General features: G+C 43.7%; 1 protein-coding gene across 2 annotated transcripts in view; it reads left to right on the plus strand.

Annotated features, from left to right (window-relative positions):
- The window catches only part of DSTYK (dual serine/threonine and tyrosine protein kinase), a 61,330-nt gene that overhangs the window by 13,994 nt on the left and 30,769 nt on the right, over window positions 1-16,567 (plus strand). The gene's annotated exons all lie outside the window — the stretch shown is intronic.

Below are 16,567 nucleotides of genomic sequence, written 5' to 3' on the forward strand. Positions count from 1 at the left end.
TAATTTAGTGATTCTCAAACTTAAGTGTGCACTAAAACCAAATTAGCATTAAAAATCTATCTCATCCTCTACCCCACATATAGAGTAGGTCTCATGGGTGGATCCTGAGAATCTAAACATGAAATGCCCCAGGGGATTCTGTTGGAAGTGGTCTACAAACAGAGTTTGGGAAGCACAAATTAGTTGCTCATAGCACATTTGAACAGGAGGCTCAGGACAGAATGAATTGTTGAACTCTTCAGAGTTTGTGTGTTGGGTCCTGCATTTCCAAAGTTGCATGTTTGATATCCTAAATTTGTCTGAGACTCCAGAAATGGTGACCAAAGTAAGATAGTAAGATTCTGATATGATCTTAAATGATACTCTTCCATTTAGTTGGCCTGGGTGTAATAAACATGGGAGGAAAGGCATGATAGCTTTTTTGGAGTTGTGGTTTTGACATGTGTGCCCAGAGATTTGCTGTTCTGAAAATGGACCTACCTACAGAGGCTTTCGGAGAACTGGCAAGAAGGACTAATGTTTTCAGAGATGATCCTCAGAATATGTACTTTCACCCTCTCCCCCCAGCAGTGCTTTCCAGCAGCTTCCCTGCTCACAAGTTTTTCTTATAGCTTACCTCAAAGAGTTCTCTATTGCTGTTACTTTATAACAACTATTTATTTTAGAATCACTACTGAAAAAAAAATCAGAGAGATGGAGCTTCTCAAGGCACTTTGACACGCTCTTGTTTTTATTCTTTAAAAGCCAAGTTAAGAAAGACAAATGTACCCTTTGTATTTTGCCTCATTGGCTTTTCTAGTTGACTGCATCATGAACTAATCTTTGCGTATTGTATTTAACTAATTCTCTTCACCCTCTGGAGTTTGTCCATCTGAAATAAAAACCAGGGTAGGGTGCAGATGACTGGACTGGGAACAATTTGATTTTGTTCCATAAAATGCTTCCATTCCTTTCAGTATGGAGAGTTTTGTCCTTAGAGGTGAAAATGAGTTGATATCAGGGAAGATTAGTGAGGTGGCACTTACTATTTATATTTTGGGAATGCCATTTTTCCAGCTGTTTAGGTAACTGTGTTAGAAAGTAGAAACCACTCCTTAAAAGACAACTAGCTCTTGTTTTCTCCTTTTACAGGCTATCTGTGCAAGGTCAAGTTCACTCAGAGACTGTCTCAACTTTCTTTAGTGAATGTTGGTTTCTGAGTAGGAACTCGGAATATTAAGAGAAGGAACACTCAAAAAATTTTTTTTATTCCCTTTATCTACTTCATCCAACCCCTACCCACCTCCCCTCTGGCAACCACAAGTTCTGTTTTGTTTGTCCCTTTTTTTTTCTTTGCCCATTTCTTTTGTTTCTTCAGTTCCACATATGAATGAAAGGAACAGTCAATTCCTAACCTAACAAACCTCTAGAAGTTTTGTGTTGTTTTTTTTTTTTTAAGATTTTATTTATTCATTCAAGAGAGAGAGGGAGCTCGCACAAGTTGGGGGAGCGTTTGAGGGACAAGCAGACTTCCCACTGAGCAAGGAGCCCGCCATGGGATGCCATGGGACGCCATGGATCCCAGACTGGGATCATGACCTGAGCCGAAGGCAGACGCTTAACTGACTGAGCCACCCAGGCGCCCCCTCTAGAAGGTTTTAATCATTTCAGAGTGGAAGTGTGCTTCTAGGTTGGGTGTAGTATAGTATTTGAGCAACTGAAGATCATCGATTAACCGCAGATTTTTATTATATCACTTTTAACCACAAAGGAGATGGTAAGGACCCCAGAATAATGCTTTCTTCTTAATTTTGACAGTTTTGTATTCATTGGAGTCAGTTTAGAGAGTATATAACATACATGATGTTTTAGGAGCTAAAAAGTACCTGTGCCTGGCCCATACAAAGTAAACTGAATTACAAGTGAAATTTCTTTAATTCCATTCCTCCTCTGCTGCCCAAATCATTGGCCTTCTTTTCACCAAACTCCAGGGGATGAGTTTATTTTCCAGCTTCAGAAGTAATGAGAAAAAGACTTTGAAAACTTCTTTGAAAAAAGTCAGAATGGAGTGTTGCAAAGTAGCAGAGGGAAAAGTATTTTTCTTGTTTTGTGATCCAACAGAGTTCTTAGCTGTTGTACATATCGTGAACGTTTGAAGACATTAGAATGAGTTGGAATGCTCTCCTCAATGCTCTCCTCTGTGCTGCATTCCTTCAATCCTGTTTCCACTCCTTAGTATCTGGATGACCTTGGGCACATCACAACTGTGCTGAGCCAGTTTCCTCATCTGGAACCGGGGATTCCAACAGTAGTGCTTGCCCTTAGGGTTGTTGGGAGTTAATATATGGTAATGTGTATGTTTAGAATAGTGCCTGTTACCGTGCTGTGTAGGTATTATAGGTAGGTCATATTATTCCATAGTTATTCAGTAAACATTTGAGTATCTGGTATAGGGGACAAAGAGTCAAATAAAGACATTGGCCTTTGCCTTAGGCTAGTGGGAATCAGTCTTTCCCTTCTGTACTTTTCTCCTAAGAAAGAAAAAAGAATTATAATTATCATCATTACGGTGCACCTATTATTTGTTTCTGTTGGAGGAGGGATGAAAAGGACTAGGAAGACCTGAAGTCAGTCCTCTAGAAAGGGACAGTCTGACTTCAACCATGTACGTAGGCAGCACCTAAAGCAGAAAAATGGCAGAGAGCTAAGGTATGGCTAGATTATAGGCATTTTATGGGAGTTACAATTCTTAGATTTTTATAGCTTTTTGCCTTTGGTTGGCAAACAGCTTAGTTTCTCCAACATTCTTTGCCTTCTTTTTTTCACACCTAGTATAAACTGGTTGCCAGAATTTAAAAGAAGGGAAAAGCACTAGTGCACTTATTTGAAACAGACATTTTTCTTGCACTCCTTAGACGGAAATCGGTATAGGTAATTAAGTGGCAGAGTGACATCTGGGGAAGAGAGAAAATTGGGGAGAAAGGAGGTTGTTTACAGCCTGGTTTCATGGGGCTGCCTTCTTACCCAGCTGCGTGGTGGGAAGTCGGGTTGTGGGGTGAAACAGCCAGAGACTGGGACAGGTGTGCTTTCTAGAAAGTAGTTTGCCCTGATCTGTTTTGGCTCTTCGGTGTAACCTCTGCAGGGATGGTGCTGTAATTGTGGTTCTTACCTATGACTTTTTATTACCCCAAGCATATCGAAAACTTTTGCTTTCTCTCTCAATTTTCTTCCTGTATGGAAGCAGTGATAGTGGTTGAAAAGCAAGCACAAGCATTGGAATCAGACCTGGTTTCCTGTTGTAGTTCAGCCTCTGCTTCACTGTGTGACTTGGGCAAGTTGCTCAACCTCGTTGAGTCTTGGCTTCTCCTTATGTGAAATGGTAGTGGTATGAAATGCTGTATATCGTATGATTCCATCTGTGTGAAATGCCCAGAATAGACGAATTCATAAAGATAGTAGGTATGTTAGTGATTGCCAGCGAATGAGGAGAGAGGAAAATGCGGAGTGACTGCTAATGGATGTGGGATTTCTTTTGGGAGAATGAAAATGTTCCGGAACTAGATTGTGGTGATGGGTGCACAGCTTTGTGAATATGCTAAAAAAGACTGAATTATACACTTTAAAAGGGTGAATTGTATCTAAATACATACATACATAAAATGGGAGTGCTAATGTCTGTCTCCCAAGGTTGTTGTGACATTTAGAGATGATCTACTTTAAAGCACTTAGCGCAGGCATATAGTTAGTGCTAAATAGATGCGGCTGTTTGAGTGTGTGTACGTATGTAGTTTGGTGAGCACTAGATTAGGAGGTTGGAGCATGGTGGGTTGGGGGAAGAATAAGAGGAGCAGAAAGATGGAATGTGGGACGGAACAGTTTTGAGCTGGAGCCAGATTCAGCCCCACGTCTCTAAACTCCCCAGTCCAGTTCTGTTTCTGTGATTCCTTCCTTGTTTTCTGACCTGGCCATGAGACTATCAGATGCACCCTGGCAATGGAGAGATTTTGTTACAGATGAGTCATAGCCCAGCAATGGAGCCATAATTGACTCCAGCGGGAGACTATCTGATTGAACGGAGTATATGACACTACCTACTCGAGCCTCATATTCGTTTCTAGTCCCCGACATTTAGGGCACCCGGCCCCTCTTTGCTGATTTTGCTACCTCCCATACCCTGGGAGGAGCCTGGGAGGAAGCCCCAACCTTCCCATCCCCAAACACAGTGGCTCTTTGCACCTTTACTTTTACAGACTCTCCCTTCCTGGGATAATCTGTTTCCCATGGCACAGGGCAGCCCACTATGAAAAGGCTTGGATAATTTTGCCTGCCTTTAAAAGAAAAGACGTGATTACCTTTAAGATTTGCCGTGTGTGTAGTTTAGTCTGAAATGTCATCACTGGTTTCAATACGTTTAGTTCTTCAGCCTTGGAAGTGGTTTTTAAGGAAAGCATGGATTTAAACAAAAATCCATTCTGGTTTGTAAATTTTGTTTTGCTCTGTCTGCTTTCCCAGCACCTCCTTTTATTTCTCTATGCTTCTCTTCTCCATCTCACTTCCTGCATTAAATGTACTTCTCAAAAACAGTCTTTTGAAAATAAAACCTCAAGAAATACGTTGTTGAAGTAAAGGGAAATATGAATTTCACCTTGTACCTTTTGCTCAATTCCTGTAGGTTCTGGACATACAGAACATGCTTTTGTATATATGTTGTTTTGTTTGTATGATTGCTGTGGATGTATTTGTTTTATCCCGCTTACTAGACTGGGAACCCTTAAGGGTAAAGGCTGTGTTTTATTCATCTTGGTATCCCCTGCAATGCCTGCCATAGTGCTTTATACATAGTAGGCAAATAAAATACCCGTTAGGGGCGCCTGGGTGGCTCAGTCGTTAAGCGTCTGCCTTTGGCTGAGGTCATGGTCCCAGGGTCCTGGGATCGAGCCCCACATCGGGCTCCCACTCCCCCTGCTTGTGTTCCCTCTCTCGCTGTGTCTCTGTCAAATAAATAAAATCTTTAAAAAATATATAAATACCTGTTAAATTATTTCCATGGCTGGTAGATACTGGAATGATGTTTTTTTCCACTTCAGAAGGGCATTTCCTCCCCCATAAAAGATAGGGATTTTTGTAAATTTGCCCACATTTTACTAGCTGGACCCCTAAAAAAGAACAATGATGCATTTGAGAGATGACTGATTAGGCTGGGTTGCATTCTGTGCTGATACCCAATGATTTTCATGCCCCAAAGAATGAGTTGCATGCAATCCCAGTATGGCGGAGCATCACCGTGGTAAAGGAAATAAATCCTTAATATTCATTCACTCAACAAATCTTTATTAATGCCTGATTCAGTAGTGGGCACAGGATACACAATGGTGAACCATTGTCCCACTAGCTGATATTATTACAAGTTGATGTTATGGAAAGAAGGATTAGTGTTTCGTCATGTTCCCTCTAGAGGATTGTCTACAAATTGGTTATCTCCTTAACTCTTACCTGTCTTTGAGGGCATGGGATAAGTCATATGGGAAGTTGTAAGATTAAATGACATTAAATGACATTGACAGAAAGAGGAGTTGAGATGCTTTACTAACTTTCTGACAGAGTTCAGGAAAATTAGGCCCAGTCTGTCTTTGATGGAGTAATTGTGATTGTCTTGTTTGTATGGCTCAAAAGCAGAATGCATTCACAAAGATTGTTGTTAGAGTGGCTTTCATCTTCCTATCTTCTCTCAGAGCTTACTCAGAGGGAAGCCAGCATGAAGAATATGAGGTGTGTGGGTGCATGTGGTTTTCTCCCTAACAGTATTAAGACCTAAGGTGGGTTTGCTCCTTACTTCTTGTAGGAAAATAGTTCACCTCTAGGGATGAAGGGTTCTGCTTCTTACACAGTGCAGGGAGTCTGGTGGTGGTATTCATAGCAAGGGTATAGAGAGTGAGTCCACGTGGAAGATGCAGTCTTTATTTCTTGACTCTCAAAGGTTGGTCTGGAGTCCCCGTAGGATTTCCAGTCTAAGTCTAGGCCACCCCATGCTTGAAGATGGATTCAATTCTTTGCCAAATGAGGATCCTGGAATCTGACACCTTAACGAAGAACAGATGTAGCTGTGGTGGAGATAGGTGCCCCTTGCTCAGAGCTGTCAGCCAGCCTCTCTGAGAAAGTCCCCTTAGATAGGATACTCTTCCAAAGTCCAAACCAAAACTCTCTGAAGCAAAGTTGGCCAGAGCATGGGGCCCCTTGTGTCGCCTGTGGCCCCTGGTTGAAGTGCCCATCACATGCAGTGCTTTCTGTCTTCTTTAGCAGGCAGTTTGAATGGTTTGGACTACTCCCCAGCCTTGGGCCATGCGGCTGTGGGAGCCTTTTGACCACAGCTCTCTTTGGAGTTGGGCTTTGTAATGTGCTTCCGTTCCCTGGGGTGGTGTTCTCTGGGCAGGAAGATGGGAAGTAGGACTTGAGGATTGTTTTGCTTTTCACTTGTCTAATGAATAATGCCTCAAAACTATCCCGAAGAATGATGATAGGTTATGTACTCATAAAAGCCTTTGATTAAAAAAAAACACACACACAAAACTCACACTTAAAAAAAAAAAAAAGCTTTTATCCCTTGTCTTTATTCAGATGTTAAAAAAAAAAAGTCCAACTTTAGCTTCATCAGATTAAGAACTTTAGTGCCTGATTTATGCCGGACATATTTTATAGCTTAGTGGTTTTTACCCTTTCCAGTTGATGTAATGGGGAGAAAATTACATTTCCCAGGATTTTTTTTTTTTAATCAAGCCAAACTTTCCAGAGCAAAGACTAAGGCCCTGTCATAAATGCAGCTAGATTCAAGACTAATTTGAATAAAACTCACTCTTTATTTAATTAGAGGGACAGTGTCTCAGCCCACATGGAGTGTATTTTTTAAGAATATTGTGTACAACACACTATAGCCTTAACTTTTTAAAGATTTATTTATTTGAGAGAGAAAGAGAATCCTAAGCAGACTCCCCGTTGAGTGCAGAGCCGGAACGGGGCTCAATCCCCCTCTGAGATCATGACCTGAGCAGAAACCGAGTCGAAGGTTTAACTGATTGAGCCACCCAGACGCCCCCCCATTTTTTTTTTTTTTTTTAAATATTTTATTTATTTATTTGACAGAGAGATAGACAGAAGAGCACAAGCAGAGGGAGTGGCAGAGGGAGAGGGAGAAGCAGGCTCTGCACTTAGCAGGGAACCCGATGCGGGACTCGATCCCAGGACCCTGAGATCATGACCTGAGCCGAAGGCAGACACTTAACCATCTGAGCCACCCAGGCGCCCAAGACGCCCCCCCCATTTTTAAAAAGATTTATTTATTTATTTTAGAGAGAGAGAGAGAGAGCGCAACAAAGAGCCGGGGGGAGGGACAGAGGGAGAGGGAGAGAATCTCCCCGCTGAGCGTGAAGCCCTATGGGGGGGCTCGATCCCACACTGCTGAGATCATGACCTGAGCCGAAACCAAGAGCCAGACACTTACCCACTGAGTCACCCAGGTGCCCCTAGCCTTAACTTTTAATATTATGGAGATATGTAGGTGCAAGGAGCAATGTAGGGGGAAAATAGCCAGTAGGAGAAAAGGCGTTCTTATTCTTCTGGCGTACAAGACCCCAGTGGGGGAGCCTGTTTCAGTTTTTCCCGAGTGAGTGATTGGCCTGCTCTGCAACCTCTTATTCCATGGAGAGAAATGGAGGAGTTCTGCTGCCCCAACTTGGAAACGTGCTTTGTAACCGTGGGATACAAGTAGTTACATGGTATGAAGAGGTGGAGAGGTGTTCCCTACTGCTAAGTAATCAGAAGGGACTTCTGCAAGCGATGCAAAGTCATGCAGCTTCTGGTGGCTTCTCGTTCAATGCACTGGATGGTTACAGGTAATTTTTAGCAGCTCCTGTCCTGGAGCATGTTTGTGTGTGCCGTTTAGCCTTGAGGATTTGGATTCTAAGCCTGCTCCTGAACTGCCTACTTAGATGAGTGCCTTGAACTCCGCAGACTCTGAACCGCCCACAGTACACTACTATCACAGGAAGGTGGAGGAGAGAGGAGGTGATGTGCCGGGCAAAAGGAGGGACAGTGAGGAAACTGTTCCTATTTCAGTTCTGTTAGGACTGTATTCGATGTGTTTTTTACCTGTTGGGTTTTTTGTCAAGTAAAATTCTCTCTCCATCTCTTTTCCTGTGAGATCCAGAACTGGATACACTTTGCTGGGTATCCTTCTGGCTCATTAAAAAAAAAAAAAAATTACTTTGAAATAATTTCACATTTACATAAATGTTGCCAGAACAGTATAAAGAACTTCTCTGCCCACCTCCCGCAGATTCCCCAGTTGTTAACATTTTATGCTTTTGCACTTGCTGGCGTTCGTGGGTGTGCTCTAAATCTCTCTCTCTCTGCCTCTATTATATCTACTGTTTCTCTGAACCTTTTGAAAGCAGACTGTTGATAGGTGGTCTTCTCTCCTCTAAACACTCCAGTGAGCCATTGTCCCCAGCAAGGACCTGCTTCTACATACCAGCGCGCAACTCCCCAAGTCAGGGCATGAACAGTGACGCAGTGCCACCATCCAGTGCACGGACCCCCCTCACATTTTGCCAACTGTCCCAAGCATGGCTCTTTTTCTTTCTGATCCAGGATCCTGCCCAGCAACACGTGTTGCGTTAGCTGTCATGTGTCTGCGGACTCCCTGAATGTGTAACAGGTCCTCGGCCTCTCCTTGGCATTTAGATCTTGGACAGGTTTAAAGGGTAGGCTTATAAAGCCTATTCCGTAGGATGACCCTCAACCTGGATCTGTCTGTTGTTTCCTCACGACTAGACTCGGTCCTGAGCTTTTAGCAAGACGAGGCACGGAAATGATGGAATGTGCATCACATCAGGGGTACTTGATGCCAATCACCCCCATCCCTGGAGATGTTAAGCTTTATCACTGGTTGTGTTGCCGTCGTCTAGGTCTCTCCACTTTAAAGTCACCATTTTTTCCCTTTGCAGTTGATTAGTCTTTAGTGGGAGGTGTTCTAAGATTTTGCTGAGAATCCCGTTCCTGAAAACACCTCCCTCCGCTAGACCTCAGCACCCATTCACAACTCCCACCTGGCTCAGTGGGATTTTCATATCTATCATCCTTCTGTATTTCTTAGTTGGTATTCCATGGTAAGGAAGAGTTTTCCTTTTCCTTTTTTTGCTTAGCAGTTTATTCAGTTTTTTCAATGGCTTATAATCCCTTACTATTATTTAAGAACATTTTTATGCCTGATTGTCCCTGATTTGGTCAGTGACACCCCCCCCCCCCCCTTTGAGCTGGTTCCTCTGTCCTTTTGACCCATTCCCATCATGGAGTCATTCTTAATGGTTATTCAGTGTAAGAGGCCCCCAAGGGACAGAAGCTAAGCCATCTCTGGAGCTTGGGATTGGCTTCCTTGGAGGAGCCGCTTCCATCTCTGCATCCCATAAGCTACAGCTGCCCACTGCCTTTCTCTTCCCTCTGCAGCGCCACCAGCCTCAGCAGCAGTTTTGCCTGGAAGGGAGCTTGTCAGCAGGCTGCTGAGTTTGGGCTCTGCATTTCAGGGCTCCCATGGTGTAGAAGCTTCCAGGGCCGGCCATCTCCCTCTTCCAGGTGCCAGTACAGTCTTCTTCTTAAAAAAATCATAGAGACCTTAACATGACCTCCAGGTAGGATAAGTTACTGACATTTCTGCCAGCTCGACTTTTCAGCTTTTGACAAGAGCTTTGGCTACTTGAGAGCATTTCAGTCTCTAATCTCCAAAACCATTCCGTTCCACCACAGTGTACTTGTCCTACTTGGTCCTAAGGATTCTGAAAACCAGACTACCTGGGCATAAGTTTTCCTTAAATTCTCCCGGGCTCCTAATGTCTCCCCTGTAATTCAGAAGCCTTTAAATTGAGCTGATGGTCAGAGCTTGTTTGAGAATGATAAATAAATGTTTCATGGAAGAATTCTCTCTCTCAGCTCCTGGGATTTTGTACCTCAGTAGAAAAATTTTCTACGGTAGTAGAAAAACTGTATGACATTCATTTCTCAACTTAGGAGTTTGTCTTTTTCTCTACTCTTGGCACATGTAGTTCGTAAGAAATAAAAATGTCTCACTGCTTATTTGTGGAAATGCATATTTGTGTCACTGATTACTTGAGCGAATTATTAAATCCTCCCATAAAATCCTGTGCATGTCACTCACTTTCAGAGAGGACTACAAGTTCACTGTTAAAAGCGAGGTAAACAAACTGGACCCAGTAGCGGGAAGTCCTCGGGTGCCGGGAACAAGGCTTGCAGTAGTAACTATCGGGACCTGAATTGACTATGAAGCCCCACCAACTGTGTGAGTTTTAATAGTATGAGAAGGCCACGATAGAGTCCTGTTCACCTCCGTTCACCTACTCCATATCGTGCCTTCCCTACCTTGGCCATGCCCTGGCCTTCACTCACCTCTCCAGTGTGTATTAGTGATGGAAATGGAAAACAGGCAAGGAGTGTGCATTGACATAGATCCATTGCCATTACTCCAGAAACAATTTAAATAAAGTATCCTAATGGGTCACTAGAGACATAAAAGGTCATTAGCATTTCTTCCCTCCAATTCTTCCTTTTTATAATAGTCTTAACCTCAAATGCAAAAGATAATACAAGCTGATAAGAGGAGCATGAAAAATTTCTCCGAAAATTTATTTTTGTTTTTTTTTTAAGATTTATTTATTGTTTTAGAGTGTGCATGTGGGGGTGGGGGGAGGGGCAGGGGAGAGGGAGAATCGCAGGCAGACCCTGTGCTGAGCATGGAGCCCAACATGGGGCTCGATCCCACAATCCTGAGATCATGACCTGAGCCAAAATCAAGAGTGGGATGCTCAACTGATTGAGCCACCCAGGCACCCCCCCCCCCCACCGAAACCTTTTCTTTTAGAAAGGGACTCTAGAGATCTTGGGCAGAATAACAACTCTCTTTAAAAATGTGCACCAGCTAGTGGTACTAATGTGTTTTTTTCCCCCAGGCTTTATTTATTCCTCATGATTTTGAGAGAGTTTTTTTTTTTTTTTTTAATTTTTTTTTTTTAAAGATTTTATTTATTTATTCATGAGAGACAGAGAGAGAGAGAGAGGCAGAGGGAGAAGCAGGCTCCCAAGGAGCAGGGAGCCCGATGTGGGACTCGATCCCAGGACCCTGGGATCATGACCTGAGCTGAAGGCAGACGCTTAACCATCTGAGCCACCCAGGCGCCCCGAGAGAGTTTTTGACAGAGTTTTCATAGAGACTCTCTCAGTCTGCTTTAAATTGGGTTCCTGGGGTATGGAGCCCACCTGAGGATTCTTTCCCCCTCCCTCTGCTTGAGCTCTCTCAAATAAATAAATAAATCTTAAAAAAAAAAAATAAATTGGGGTCCTGCGATTACCAAATTGTGTTTGGCTCCAAATTGGGAAAAACGTGGTAGTGGGTGCAGGGGAGGAAAAATTTCTCTTCTGTCCTTCTGGAGTCTCCAGCCGGGCCTAAGAATTAAACTGATGTAAGCGGGTACACAAGAGAAAAGCATACACATTTTATTACGTTTTACATGTACATGGAGTCGCCACGAGAGATGAAGACCCAAAGAAGCAGAGCTGAACATTTATATACTGAATTAGACAAAGAGAAGTAAGTTATGAAAATATGACAAGATAGAGGGGCTAGGGCAGTTCCTGGTGGAAAAGTGACTAGGAAGATAAGAGTTAGTGTAACAAGGCTTATTTGTACTGATTTTTCTTGGCCTCGACTCCAGGTCTCTGGTGATAAGAATGTTGCTTTACTTCTGGTATAGGGAGTTCATCATCCAGATGGGGGTTTTATCTCCTGCTTTCAGGAAGAAAAAGGGGAGGAGGTCAGAATGCCCTTCTTATAGTGCTGTGTGTCAAGTCCCTTGAGCTCAAAATATCCTTTCGGATGGCACATTCTGCGGCTCTTCACTGGCCCTGTTTACCACCAGGTATTGAGCTGGCCCCCTGAGACCTAGGTCTAGCTCCTGCACTGTCCTGTGTTCCATCTCTTATCTGCTTCGATAAATGGAGAAACATGGGCTCTGTTTTGTTTTGTTTTTCAAGCTGCTGGTTCCTCATCTGTAAATGGGGATAATAATAGTCCTTGTCTGGTAGAATTGTGAGCATTAAATGAGATGAGGCAAATAAAGAGATGTACTTAGAAAGGGCTTAGTAAATGTAACTGTGGGGAGGAAAATACTTTTTCCTTTGCCCTTCTAGGTTCTTGGCCAAGACACCCCTGTGATAAAAAGACACATTAACGGGAGAAAAACAAACAAGTTTAATAATGTGTATACCTCCTATATGCATGTTTTTCCTCTAGGAAGAACTCTCCAAAAAGGTCCATGCCACCACCTTAAACATCATCTCCAGCTAGAGACAAAGTTGTTGGGGATGGGGAGTCAGTTATGGGAGGTTACCAGGAGGAGCACTGTGAACAAAGGTAAACGTTATGCATTAAGATAAGGGTTTCTAGAGATTTAGACTCATCTTTCCCTTCCTGGTACAGAGAGGGAGATGCCCTTGCAAATGGAGATTTCCCTTGTACCTTTACCTGTAAGTGTCAGTGTTTCTTATGAAAGGGTAACTTGTGCTCAGTTTGTAGAGCTTCACCTGTGTCTGCTGTTTATTTAAAAATAACTAGCTTAAAATAGCATGCCAAACAGGCTTATTTTGGGGTGGTATATTTTGCTCCTCTTTGTGATGGAAAACAAATAAACAAAATGGGTTGCTACTGTAGATGCTTTTCTCCTCCCCCTTCTAGTTGGAAACCTTTGTTTAGAGCTAAGTAACCCTAATCAAGATGATCTGTATTTAAGAAGCATCCAGAAAAATAAATAAATAAGAGCCTTGGCTTGCACTTAAGACAATTTGAGTTGCATTTTCCTGCAGCTAGTGTTGGCAGGGTTATTGTGCTCCAGCTGAGAAGCCCTGCTGGTCCCTTCTGGCAGCCCCAGATGCAGATGCTGTTATATTAATTACAAAAGAAAACCTGATTAACTCGGAAGTCCTTAAATTGTCAGTGAGGCAGCTGCTCACGCTCTGAAGCAGGTCTTCTTTCTCCCTCCTACTGTCAGGCCACAGTTTGGAATCTCTTCTTTAGAGAGCTGCTGAGACTGCACTCTCTCTAGGTCCTCGGAGCCCCTGGCTAGTTCAGTCAACTTTTTGATCTGCTGTTATAGTAGTCCAGGGAGAGCTTGCATGATTAAATTCACAGATAATTTAACATAAAAACAACCAGCCCAACCACTCATCCCCCTCAACTGTTCGTCTTGCACCAGTTAAAACCTGATGGCGTCCTGGAATTTTAGAACTGGAAAGATGTTAACGATGATGTCATGCACTTCCCTGAGTTCACAGATGAGAAATCCAAGGCTGAGGAAACTCAAGTGAATTGCCAAAGTCACAGAGCTAGTGAGCAGTGGAGCCTGGGATTCACAATCTGCCCTCCTCCCTCTGCTTTTCCTCTTGCTTGCTGCACTCTTCCCTCCCTGGACCCTTTGCACTGGAGAGGTGGGGAGGGAACCAATCTAGTGTTGACTTTGTTTCTGTCCCGTCCGTGCCCTTGTTCAAATCTGGTAGACCCACGTCGGAGATCAGTGGAAAAGCTCAAGATTAGTGGCAGAAGTGAAGGACTTGAATAGTGACTTATTGAAAAACAGATGGCGACACTCATACTGAAGATTTTATGCAGTCCACTAGTTGCCCGGAGAACCCCGGCAGGACAGTGCGTGGAAACAAAACACCAGCCCCCTCTCCCATTGCACTGGTCTATGGTGGTTTGTGCCTAGCTGGTTTATTTGTAGTGGCTGTTTTTGTCACTACAGAGATGGAGGGGAGGGTGATCGTTTGGGTCAGATGATTAATGGGGTGTGTCTGCTGTGGTTTTGGCAGAGGTGGCATGTTTTACTGGCTCTCCTATAGTTGACACTTTGTCTCAGAGGTTTTGTGATCTCGCCCTCTGGTCCTGAAAAATGATGAGTTGGTTTTAGTTCTCTGTTACCCACTTTCCACGCTCATTTAGGTTTCTTTTTTTTATCATGTGTCAACTTTTGTGGTAGGAGTTATGGAGGCCGTCAGCGTGGGCTTACACCTGGAGCCTGTCTGAGCATCTGAGCAGCACGGGGAAAAGAGGAAGGGATGGAAAGTATGGCTGAGAGTGATTCCAGCTGGTGAATCTGTCCTTCTCACAGCTCAGGCTGACACCATTGTAGTTCATTTCTGCACGGTGAAGGGGGAGGTCCTCTTCTGTTGTCCACATCCACCCTCTGTGTTGAGATGAAGGTTTTTAGGAACGACGGTTGCGCCTGGACTTTCCTGAGTACTGGTGGAGCAACTTACAGCTTTCGGTAGATAATTCTCCACAGTAAATGGATTCTTACACAGAGCAAACAAGCGCATAACTTGAGTCCTTGCATTGTCAGTCACTGGGTTAGGTGTTGAGGATACAGAGAGAAATCTGATGGTCCTTCTTGCTTTCGATCATTATAAACAGATAACCAGAATAGACTGTGATAAGTGTTGTTGAGTTGGGAATGAGATACAAAGGGACTCGGGACTGGCCCGATGCTACTTGCTCAGTGCACATACAAGCAATTGGCTACGTCCCCTTCCTTTTATTTATTTTAAAGATTTTATTTTGAAGTAATCTCTACACTCAATGTGGGGTTTGAACTCACAACCCCAAGATCAAGAGTTGCCTGCTCTACCGACTGAGCCAGCCAGGCACCCCTGTCCCCTTGCTTTTAGATCGTGGGTCAAAGATTGGACCAGTGGTCTGGTGTGTTACGCTTGGGCTTGGTAAACCTTGCACACAGTTAGGCACTCTGTTACCACTCCTTGCTTTTTCAGAGGAACCCATTTCTTTCCCAGGAGAGTCGATTTCCTTGTCTTGGTGTCCCAATGTACACACGCAGGCCAGGTGTTGGGCTTACAGACAGACATGGAAGGAAGGGCTTAATGATACGCACGGAGGGGTTTGGGCAAAAGCAAAACCTTCTTGAAACCTTTTGGTGGTGCCGTTTGTGGAAGGGAAGGGGGTTTGAGGATTTGTAACAGGATAGATAGAAGCTGAAGCAGAAGAGCCTCTTAAATCAGACCTCCCTTACACGGACGAAATAAACAGCTTACGAATGGCTTAACAGCTCACACATGGTGAAGTGACTAAATCTAAAGTGAATACTTTTCAGGGGCGCCTGGGTGGCTCAGTCGTTAAGCGTCTGCCTTCGGCTCAGGTCATGATCTCAGGGTCCTGGGATCGAGCCCCGCATCGGGCTCCCTGCTCGGCGGGAAGCCTGCTTCTCCCTCTCCCACTCCCCCTGCTTGTGTTCCCTCTCTCGCTGTGTCCCTGTCAAATAAATAAATAAAATCTTTTAAAAAAAAATAAAGTGAATACTTTTCAGCTGGTGCCACACAAAATTTCAATAAAGATGTATTTGGCCCAGAGATCAGCCTTCTTCCAGCCTGAGAACCCGGGTCTGTGCCTTTCTGAACAAGCTCAGGGGTTGTCTGAATCATAGACAGGAGCAGGCACCGGGACCGAACAGGTCAGGAATGATTGCGTTCAGAATCTGAGAGGTTCAGGTCAATGAATTTCTGGTTCCTTTTCCCAGGCAGAGGTTTCTCCCCCTTTAAGAAGCTTTTTGTTCTCTCTTGAACGAAACTTGATGTGTTTGTGGAAGCTTGCCATTTACATGAGCGTGGTTGTCCTGAGTGGATGTTTCTGAGATAGATCACATTCCTCCTAGATTTACCCGGATTTTCTCCTAACAGGCAGTTCTTCCCTTTGTCTTACTCAATGTCTTGTCCTCCGTAAACTGAAGGAATGTGACTTGATCAGGAGTTACTGATCTTCACCGAGCACCCAAAGTTATATGAGAATGGACGGGGCAGCTGGGCTGCTGTCACCAGCTATCAGAGGGACGAACTGGAAAAGATTCTAGAACTAAGGCAAACTTGAATAACATTTTATTTTGATGTATGCATATGTAAAGATTAGCTCTCTCTCACACACACAGAAAAGATTAGTTCACACATTTAGTTATAAAAGATGTCACAAGGGGCGCCTGGGTGGCTCAGTTGGTTAAGCGACTGCCTTCGGCTCAGGACATGATTCTGGAGTCCCGGGATCGAGTCCCACATCGGGCTCCCTGCTCAGCAGGGAGTCTGCTTCTCCCTCTGACCCTCCTCCCTCTCATGCTCTCTGTCTCTCATTGTCTCTCTCGCAAATAAATAAAATCTTAAAAAAAAAAAAAAAAAAAAATTAAAAAAAAAAATAAAAGATGTCACAAATGAGGAAAGTAACAAGCTAAAACTGCAGATGGTAGAGTCATTTAAAAGGGCCTTCTATGTGCAAGTATTAGGTCTTCTGTCATGAAGGTTTTCATTTTGACATCTTCGGGTATGGTTTCTCCTTGGATTCATGTCCTAGTTTGTGTAGTCTTCTCTGGCTCTGCCAATTTAAGGATCTCGAGATTGTGGTGGAGTCCTGGTGCACTCCTTGGGCTGGCCCTGCACTGCATGCAAAAGGAGTGAGGAAGGATCAGGTCCCTGCCACCTT

This window comes from Phoca vitulina, unplaced genomic scaffold (genome assembly GCF_004348235.1).
Source record: "Phoca vitulina isolate PV1807 unplaced genomic scaffold, GSC_HSeal_1.0 scaffold26, whole genome shotgun sequence".
In the NCBI taxonomy this organism is placed as follows: Eukaryota; Metazoa; Chordata; class Mammalia; order Carnivora; family Phocidae; genus Phoca; species Phoca vitulina.